This window comes from Sinocyclocheilus anshuiensis, unplaced genomic scaffold (genome assembly GCF_001515605.1).
Source record: "Sinocyclocheilus anshuiensis isolate Anshui unplaced genomic scaffold, SAMN03320099.WGS_v1.1 scaffold407, whole genome shotgun sequence".
NCBI classification, from domain to species: Eukaryota; Metazoa; Chordata; class Actinopteri; order Cypriniformes; family Cyprinidae; genus Sinocyclocheilus; species Sinocyclocheilus anshuiensis.
Window position 1 is genome coordinate 431668 of NW_015552593.1, and position 10896 is coordinate 442563.

At 36.7% G+C, this 10896-nt stretch overlaps 1 long non-coding RNA gene across 1 annotated transcript in view; it reads left to right on the forward strand.

Annotated features, from left to right (window-relative positions):
* Positions 1 to 9851, forward strand: part of LOC107665581 (uncharacterized) — a 17695-nt gene extending 7844 nt beyond the window's left edge. The window contains exon 3 of the long non-coding RNA XR_001631567.1: positions 9841 to 9851. This is a non-coding gene — a long non-coding RNA (uncharacterized LOC107665581). The remainder of the gene's footprint in view (positions 1 to 9840) is intronic.
* The last annotated feature ends 1045 nt before the right edge of the window (positions 9852 to 10896 follow it).

Genomic DNA, 10896 nt, shown 5'->3' on the forward strand with positions numbered 1-10896 from the left:
GTAATGTCAGATTACTTTTCTTAGGGAATTAATTATTATTAATTAATTCAGGTTTTGAGAGGACTTGAATCTGAAAATTCGGAGTCAACCTGATTAGAACTGATTTCAAATTTGATAGTTTACACTTTATCAACGGTCATCCAGCGAAACGTTAACGTCCGTGTATATTACCGATTCTGTTCATATTACTTCGTGGCCAACGACACATAAACAAAATGGTAATCTTATTAATTTTGAGCAAGGTAACAAGGATCTAGGCAGAGTTTTAACTTTAAAAATGTCAGGACACCAGACAATACTTCTTGAATTTATTGAATTTTATAGAATTTATTGGCTATTCTAGATTACATTAAACTAAGCTAAAACACACACATACACACACAGACACACACACACACACACACTCACATGTGTGATTCATACCGTGAAGGACTGCTTGAGGGAATTCCGTTGCTGATTGGCTGCTGAGATGACGTCGGGATGGCATCCTTTTGGGGAGCCCTCGGTGGCGATTGGTTGGTTGCCGGGTTACGGAGGAGCCTAGCAGTTCTTCTGAGAGAGTCTGATTTGGCAAGACTTTGAGTTCTGCAGTGATTGTCTGTTGAAATCATCCTGGTGAGTTTAGCTTATTCCTTTGTCTCTCCAAGAGAAGGCGCGTTTTCTTGGAATTTCGAGGAAGGGGGAGCACAGAGAAAACCCTGAGGTCAAGGAGGTTGTCAAAAGGCCCTGGTCATGGACCTGCTATTCTTCTCGCTGGACATGGAGCTATTAATCTGTCGCTTTTTGTTTATCGGATTATCAATTTAGGCGTTTAACGGTCATGGGGTCCGGGAGTGTCTGTCGCTGGAACATTTCCAGATACCAGGTTCTTTGTTCTGTGGTTTATTAGATGGTTTATTTATGCTGAAGCCAGTCACGAGACAACACTGAAGTTCTGTTGCTTAAATGAGTCCAGATGCAGGGGTCAGTTATTGCTGTCTCAGTGCTTGCAGACCCAGGGAGGTGAAATAAAAAACTAGCAAAACGAGTTGCGCGGTGTCCCCACCACTTTTCATAGCAAAGTTACACCACTGGCTATGACCCTACCAATATCCAGCGACTACTAACTATCACTTATATCACTCATTCATATTGTTCTATCCATCTTTCATTCTGTCCATCGTTCTATATATTGTTTGTTCTATTGTTCATTCCATCCATCCAACTGTCATTCTATCATTCTATCTTTCCATCTATCTTTCTGTCATACTGATCTATTGATCTATCCATCAATCGTTCTATATTTTGTTTGTTCATTCCATCCGTCCATCCTTCTGTCTGTCATTCTATCATTCTATCTTTCTGTCTTTCTATTGTTCTATCCTGTTCTATCTATATTATTTGATCTTTTGTTCCTTCCTTCCATCCATCCATCCATGCATCCGTCTATCTATCTGTCATTCTATTATTCTATCATTCTATCTATTGTTACAAAGTTAGATATCAGTACAGTCACAGGAACTGTAAATGTGAGCAGTGGCACATATGATTAGAAACGATCAGTCGAGCTCAGATTGAGGTTCAGATGTCTGGCTGGCTGTCGTGGACAGCACAGTGTGTTGGCAGACACTCACTTCACACACACACACTGCTGATTTGACCTAAACAACAGGACAAACAGAGGATAAAAACTAGTGAAACAGATTCAGATAGGGAACTCAGCATCTCCCCAGGTCATCAATCACCCCTTATGGAGTTTAAATAAGAGACCTGTGGGTTACCAGAATAGAGCTGCAACTGTTTCTACCTCCCAACACGTTGGTCACTACTGTATGAGTTCATTTAAATACTGCACCGCTCATTTTAATACTGTACTAGATCAGTAGCACTTGTCTTATATATTGCTGTTCTCATTGCCTCTCTTCTCCTTTGCTGCATCTTCTTGGCTTATTGCCTTGCTCTTATCTGCCTGTATCTCATGGATTTTAGCTTGCAGTCTCAGATAAGAACAGATAAGCGTTAATCCACAGAAAGATAGCAGAGTGAGCAGGTGGAGAGGAAGATAACCTCAGGCCTTGAGCTCTAATTCTTCAGTAATTGGAGGACTACTGCGCTCTTAGCTGTTCTAATGCTAGCCGAAGCAAAGCCCGTCTATGATCTCCACATGGACCTCTAAGAACTAAGAGTTGGATTTTTCACATCATAGATGCTGCAATAGAATGATGAAAAGATGCAATGATCTATAGACTAATGAAAACATGCTTCCAATGGGCTGGTATGCCGAGGTTCTGTCCATTTTGTGTGCTTCAAATATTTTTATATAACTTTTTTTTAGATTACACATTATACTGAATATAATACTAAAGTATAATAAAGTTCCAAATCAGTTTCAGAACTGAGAGAAAACTGAATTGCAATTCAAATTTAAATCTAAGGAAGTAAAATAAAAACCAACTAGAAAAGCAAGAAAGTCTTGTTTGAGTTAATTTTAAAGCCTTGAAGTTTGAGGATGGATGCATGGATGGATGGATAGATAAATAGATTCAATTACAATTCAGTTTCCTTTTGTTTGTCAGTCTTAAATATTTATTTTAAATAATTTCCATCAGGTGTTATTTAAAGTGTTCCTGAATCCTAATATTTTCTATTCATTTCCGAGTTTAAATGAGATTTTCAGCATGGTCTCAGTCAGACCCCATTTTCTTGGTTGAAACAATTTTATTTTTAGACAAATTGTGCTGAATTGGCTGTTCAGTGCATCAAAAATAGAAACAAGGAGTCCTTCAAATGAATGCATGTTGCGAAGTGACATGATTGGGAGCTTACAGCGTACTGTGCTTTAGTTTGGATACGTGTCAAAGAACAGTCCCAGTTACCTCCATTTTTGTCAGCCTCACCGTGAGGCTCCTAATGGAGTCTCAGGAGCTTTTGTAGGTAATCATCTACAGCAGGCTGCGGATAGCCGCTTGTGTGAAGGGCTGAATGTAGGTGTTAGGTTAGGCACATATGTTTGAGTGTGTGTATACAGAAGAGTCGGATTCTAGAGCTACTGTACTGTATGTGTTACGGAATAACCAGAACATGAGACGTACGGATACATGTGCAAAGCTTTTATTAAAAGACGTGGTCACAAACACAGGCAGGGTCGAAACACCAGCGAACAGGTATGGAACGGGCAAATCACAAGAGCAGTCCAGTGAACAGGCGTGGGTCGATCGACGGTGAACAATATCCAACAGTGCAAGGCAAAGAGAGATAATCCAGGTACATAGCAATAATCCATGCAGGGGTGAACAGAGTCCGAAACAGCAAGACAAAAAGGGTAATCCGAAAACACAGGCAAGAATCTGAACGCAGGAAAACAGGCTAGGCGAGACTATGACTAAACTAGCAAAACTGGAACTGGCTCCGTAAAGTGCTATCATTAGGAGAGTAATAAACGCAGACAATACTCGGCGACTTGAGCAGGATCTGGGTGGATGTTATATAGTGTGTGTAATAGCTTTCAGGTGAGCGTGTGATTGGTTACAGCTGTGTGCAATCAGTGCAATGGATGATGGGAAATGTGGTCCAGGGTATAGTGTAACAGTCTGTGTAGTGTGAGAGTCCATGTAGTGAGCGGGTGACCTCTGGTGGTGAGTGAACGGAAGTTCATAGACCGGATTCGTGACAGTATGTATGTCCAATGGTTGGTGGAAGACAGTGTTATCAGAGTGTTTGCTTTAGCTCATCGGCTTTAGCTTTACATAAGAAGTTTTGTGTGACACAGGCACTTTGTTCCATCTGTGCTCCAATTATCAGGTTCTCAGAAACTCCAGCCTGGAGGTCCATGTCCTTACTGACAGAACAATCTTTTTATTGGTCTACACAGCAATGCAGAGCACAATACAGTAGATATGAGGACCAGCACGTAGCATACAACTGTAGCAGAAGTTTGGCTGTAACATCTGTAACAGCATATCTGCAGTATGCTAATACTGCATTCCCAGTTTAATACATGGAAAAGTGTGATACAACACTTTAAAGCCGCACTTCCAATTTATGCAGTTCTGCACAGGTGCAGAAGTTGGAAATCTGACTTTACAGTAAGTCATTAATTCAGCATCCCATGGGTTGGCTAGAATCTAGAAATAATCTTCAACCTTTAATTATTTTATGTTATTTCCTTATTTAAAATATTTTTAAATCCTAACATATTCTGGTTATTTTTTTACGTTTGAATGAGATTTCCGCATGGTTTCAGTTAAACCCCACATTCTCAGATAAGAGTAGAGAGAGAGATTTGATCTACACAAGCTAAACTTATCGTACCATTGCTGTCAAAATGTATTGCTGATTTGATTTATGTTATTCACATACAATCCTGACAAACAGTTTTGAGTATTTTTTTGATGTTTTTTTTTTTTTTACAAGTTGCATTTGTTTATAGTCAAAAGTTAACAAACAGGACTACCCCATGCCCAGCTTGGAATGGAACACAGCAAAACCAGTGACTTTAACAACAAATATATTGTTCTGTTACAAATATCTAGAAGTTTTTGTTTCAGTCATTCCGTTCAACTCCGTAAGTTGAAATTTCCAGTTTTTGATACTTGGACAAGTGTGATACAAAACCACTTGAAGTCAGTTTTTAAAAATATTTTCATAAGCAGTTTAATCTGGCCACAAAAGATGATTGAAGAAAATTGGCAAATTGAAACGCTTCAGTAACTCGCTATACTGACAGCTGACATCTACCAGCAGAATTTAATGAGGCTGTTGAGAACAACTTGCCAGTTAACACGTGAAAGAGGTCAAAGCTGTCGAATATCAAAATGAATAATCATCTCATCTTGTTCAATCCAAATACAGACATTTCTGTTGTTAAGATTGTTAGCAACTATTTAAAGGCAGGGAGCATATTCTTATCATATTCAGCAAGAAGGGGTGCCTTGCTGTCTACTACCTATGTAAGGCAGCTACTTTTTAAGGTAGTTACCGGAGGTACTTGCCGGAGGTAAATGAAATGCTACATGACATTTTGTTTACAAGCTGTTCTATTGACGTCTTTCTGCATTTGAAACACTGATTGAGCGATTACATGTGTCACAAGATGTTTATTCATGTTTATTTTGTGTTAAAACTAGTAAAGAGTAAGGGATGATCACGATCACTCGTGCCGTTCAAACTAAGGCGCCTATACAGCAATCTGTCACGCCACCTCAAACAGCGGCAAAATGGCATTTATTGTTTGAATTTCCTGAAAAAATTACAATTTGAAAGATGAGACTGTTTCGGTACACGTGTACCGAACCGAACCGAAAGACTACGAACAACAAACAAACGAGCAAACAACAGAATTTAGTATAGGATGCAAATACAAAGTTCTGTCATGAAACTCTAGATGGTGCAGGCTGATAGGTTCTAACTCAGTCCGATATAATCATAAATCATAATCATGTCATTATCCGCATGGTGCAGCCAATGAGCTTGCTGCTCAACATTTAAATACTTGGCTAGTGCTTGCTATACATAGAATTTGCAGTGCGCTTCAGAAACCCCCCATCTTCCCCAGCTCCAACTGTATAGATCTGCTATGTGGTAATATATAATATGTAATATATGTTATATGTGCAGCAGCAATATTTCCTATATGCTCACAACAGCATGTCTGTGGATGTATTGGCAGTAGCAAGTCTTGGTACTTGTTCTGCCTCAGCAGCAGTGTAGCAGATCTATTCCACCAAGACTAAACACATTAACATTGTATGAACATTACAATGCTAATGAGTTGTCATGACAGTACAACAATTAGTGACCAGCTGATTCCAGTAGTTAGTATTAACATAAAAATCTATAGCACATAACATTTAGTACTGAATGAAACAGAAGCAAATTTATAATCACATTTCTCAGGATTCTATCTGTTGTCTTGGATAAGCTCAAAGCAATTCATTCTGGGATTACCTTATTAAAGAGATGTGATTTTGCTTTAGAATTTGGCCAAAATGAGATATCTTATACAGTTGTATAATTTTTCTGCCTTCTGTTAGGAATAGCCTTTGCATGGAAAGCAGTGTTGTCTTAAAATGCTGTCTATGTTCACCAGATGTCGTAACAGAGCAAGAGAGTATAAAGATGTACAGATTTTGTGCAATTTTAATGAACAGGTAGCTATCCGGATTGAAAAGACCAAGTAAATACTCTCCAAGATGTTCTGCATTTGAGACAGATAGCAAATTTTACTCCTGCAGCCACTACAATCATTGTGGAAATTAACTCTGTTATGTTTGCAAATAGTGTGAGAATAGAATTTAAATATATTTTACCTGAGACATTCATGTAGCCAAGTGCAAATTGAATGTACATACTCAATCGAATAGCAGTTTGATTGATCAAGATGCATGAAGTGACTGAGTCTAAATACCCACATAAGAGCAGAAATAAACAGAGATAGAACAGAGATTGTTGCTTTTTTCTTTGGCTCTCTGCAGTGCAGTGGGTTTGTGATGAAGAGCTGTGATCAGTGGAAGCTGATTGAGCTGTGCTGGGTGTCTGAAATTGTTTTCCCCTCACAAATCTACTTTTACCCATATCCTTTCAGTATACGTCCCCCTTGTAATAAAAGGCCTTGGGTTCATTTTGAACTGCTTTATCTGGTTTCTACTATAAATGTGTAAAACATTTGCTTGTTTTATTCAGTATAGCTGTAATGTACTGTATATGTGTGTGTTGTAATATTTGGATATGTAGGTATGTGCCGAATCAGTGATTCAGATCTCAGTACTTCGATTGATGGGTTTTACGATCTGAATTTATCCAATCCTCTAAGACGGTCTGCTTGAGAGAATATGCACAGATGATGTGAAGACACCTGTGTGGTTTTTACAGTAGCACTCAATAATGGGAAGAAAAAGCTTGTCAAGTTTCATTTTAGAAACCCGCTTATCAACATTCATCAAAAGAGTTTTACTTTTTAATATTCCATGTTGTCGTTTTCAACCTTTCCTATTCCCGTCAGCATGAGTCACTCTCACAGACATGCTGTTTTCCTGAACGTCAGTGTATTGTGCTCTTACACAAGTGAGTTCCTGCTCATAAACACAAACCGAGGTGCATTTTGGGTTGTTGTTCTCCATTTAGGATGTTAAACCATACATCTTCTCAGTGGTGGCTGCACCGTTTGAACTCAACGCAAAATCTGAGCTTTGCAGTCGTATTTGGGATCTCCTCTGTGTGTAATGGCTTAACGTGACAGCTTGACTTCACTGAGGCTCAGAAAAACCACAGCATGGCTCCAGTATCTTGAGCATTAAAAATGCATTACGTCCTGCGAGTTCACGTTTAGCTCGTAACAAAAGTACAGCCGTTTTTATTGCTAAATAAAAGCTGCAGACTAATGCATTGTTTCTTAGCTGTTCCAAAGGGTAGGGTATATTAATTTTGCAAAAGATGCTGTCAGTGCTTTTTCTCAGTCTAATAAAAGTGGTAGCCAAATTAACCATGGTTTTGTTACTTCAAATAATAATTTACAAAGACGTATTAAGATAATAATTTTTGTGGTTATAAAAACAGACCTAAGCCAACAATAGCCTTTAAAATGACTTAAAATGCATTATATAAAAACAATGAGGCGATAGTGATTGGTTAATAACACTGTTAAAATACATAATGTAGGCTAATACAAAATAAACAATTTATGTAAATTACATCTTATTACAAATGCCTGCAAAGGGAGCCAAAGGCCTGGTAAATTGCTGCTCCTACACTTACAGGACAATTAAATCCTTGTTTAGGCTATTGGGCAAACATTTAATTCAAATATTCACTTCATCTTTAATTTTTGGCCAGCTTTTTGCTATAGATGACACAGCCTCTATAATTTCTTCAACAAAAAACATGTAGACATCACAACCCTTACAAAAATAAACCATGGTTTTATCGTAGTAAAACTGCTTAATTTTCTTTTGCGTGATTTCTGAATGATTGAGACTATAAAATCAATTAGACAACTGTATTAATAAAGTCATAGCCATAGGTAACTGTCTGGCTACAATTGTAATTTGTAAATAATACAATTTATTTATTTATTTACGTTTATATTTTATTAAAGTTCTGTTTTGACCCCTATAGTGGGTGTTTTTTTTTGTTTTTTTTTACTTCCATAATATTGGAGGAAGGGGGCACAACAATACAATCCTGCTTAGGGCACCCATTTGGCCAGCAGCGGCCCTGAACTTAGGGTTAACTAATGAGATCTTATTCTAAAGTGTTACCTATTGGTCTTTATAATACTTTAATCTGTGTGATTTTTTTTACTTTATAGCCTACATTTTTGTGCATTGCTTTATTGTATTTAAATGTTCAGTACTTTTTGTTATAAGAAAACGTTATTAAACATGTTATACTGTATTATGACAACACTTCTTTGCAACTAAATTTCAATATTGTGATAATACCGTATACCGTGATAAAAGCATTAGCAATTATCCGCAACATGAAAATTTGATACCGTCATATGCCTAACACACACACACTTCAGTGATATCACTGATGTGCTATTATAGTTTTTCTCTTACACACAGTAAAAAAACAAACAAACAAACACGTCTATGTATAAATACATAAATAAATCAATTTTAACTGTAATAAAAGAAAATAAACTTATTTCAGCTAATTGTCAAGGCACCATTTCACATCTTTTAGTTTAACTTGAAGTACTAACTAAAACTGAAATAAAAATATATTAGAGTATGTTTTGTCCTGTTCTATGTAGCGTCTGGACGAATCAAACACACAATTTTTCATTTGATTTAACAAATCAGTTATTCATTAGATTAACAAATCGTCACAGTCCCCTCATTTATGTAGTATGTTAGACTAGTTTAAGTGTTTATGTAGTTAATAAAGTCTTACTTGTATCACACTTGACGTTGTTCATTGTTTGCTCATAACTGGAGTCCCTTAATCATGCCGATTTATGCTACAGGCTCTCTGTAGAACTGTACAGTAAGAAAGTTATTTCCCTTAACCAGGAAATTAACGTTCTTAGAATTGACAGACAGTTGACCCTGAGAGGTCAAGTAAATATCTACAGCGGATCTAAATATTTATAATTAATTATAACTAGTTATGATTAATTATTCATATTTCCCCATGAGCTGATTCGCTACATCTATTAAAGCTAGATCTACTGTATATGCCTTGAAGATAAACAAATAAATGAATGTGTGTAGTTTGTGAGCAAGTTTGTGCTTAGCTGTATTTTTATTTCACTTACTGCAGTTCTTTTTGATGTCTGATTAATTTTGAGGCTCATTTGACCTGAGAATGTGCACACACATCAGAAACACAAATGACAGGCTTGAGCAATAAAGGCTACATTGTTTGCAGCAGGACAAGACTAAATTTTTATGTGTGGACCTGCCCAATGAATAGGTTATACCTTATTGGGCCACTTCATTACCCCATTTGTCCCTAAAGATAACTTTTCTTGGCTTCCACATACAGCGCTTGTTTTGGTGATGCTGCTTGGCTGTTTGTGGAAGCTAAACCTGAGAACATAATTCTTTTGTTTTAAGCAGCTGAATCCCTCATGCAAATGATTGTGCATTTCAGCACTTTGGAAATCCATGATGGGTCGACAGCGTGTGAAATTAGCATTTCACGGAACATGAATGGCTCCCGTGTGCTTACGGGTACACAATGGCACCGTATTCACTTTAATTGTGATATTACATGCAGCTCTATTCTCCGTCAGGTTTATGCGCTCTCTTTAGTCATCCGTGGCGTCTTGAAGAGCGGATTCCTGGCTCGTGTATCTGGAACAGGAGTGTGGTCCTCTCTCAGAGTTGATTAAAATGGTAAAATGGTTCTCTTGAGAGAAGCGGAGACAGGTGCCTTTATTCCGCACCATCCTGACCCCTCCTCTTAGCTCTGCTCCTGCATATGTGCATATTCACGCTCCTTTATTGCTTCATTCAGAGAGCTGTAAAGTTCCAGTGCTGTGGGATTCCCATACAGCTGTGCACTAAATGACCCACAAGGCTTTGCTCTTGTTACTCTGTGAAATATCCAATTCATTACAACACAACAACACAACACAACACTTTACCCAGTGCCTGGGAAGAAGAAATTGCTCATGAGAAACACTGAAATTCACATACAATTTCAACAGTCTTTTCCAAATCCTTACTACTAGTTACTTATCTAGACAAGGGTTTTCAAAAGAGGGCTGTTTCAGCAAAAATATATTAATAAATAAAATAAAATAAATAAATACTATTATTTTATCATGTATGAAGTAGTGCTGTCAAACGATTAATCGCGATTAATCACATCCAAAATAAAAGTTTTTGTTTACATAATATATGTGTGTGTACTGCTACTATTTATTATGTATATATAAAAGCACACACATACAGTATATATATTTACAATATTTACATGTATATATTTATATGAATATAATTTATATTATATATATAAATATATTTATTATATAAACATAACATAGCTTTCTAAATATATACATGCATGTGTTTGTATTTATATATACATAATAAATATACACAGTACAAACACATATATTATGTGAACAAAAACGTTCATTTTGGATTCGTTTGAATGAGTTTGGCAGCACTAAGCAACACATTTTTAATATATTAGAACTGAATTGTATTTAATATTATTAGTTTTACTCTGGTTTCTAAAAACGAATACACTAAAATGTTTCCATATTTTACAAGAAAATACTATTTCTGTCTTTCTACATAAAGAAATTTACTAGCAATTGTTTCTACACCATTTTTTAAGTGTAGATTATCCACTTATTGGCAGCGCAAGCTTTAACAATAAACATTTATTTGTTTACTTTGAATATATATATTTTTTTAAGGCATATATCTAGCTTATCTACAACCGTAATTGGAAAAAAAA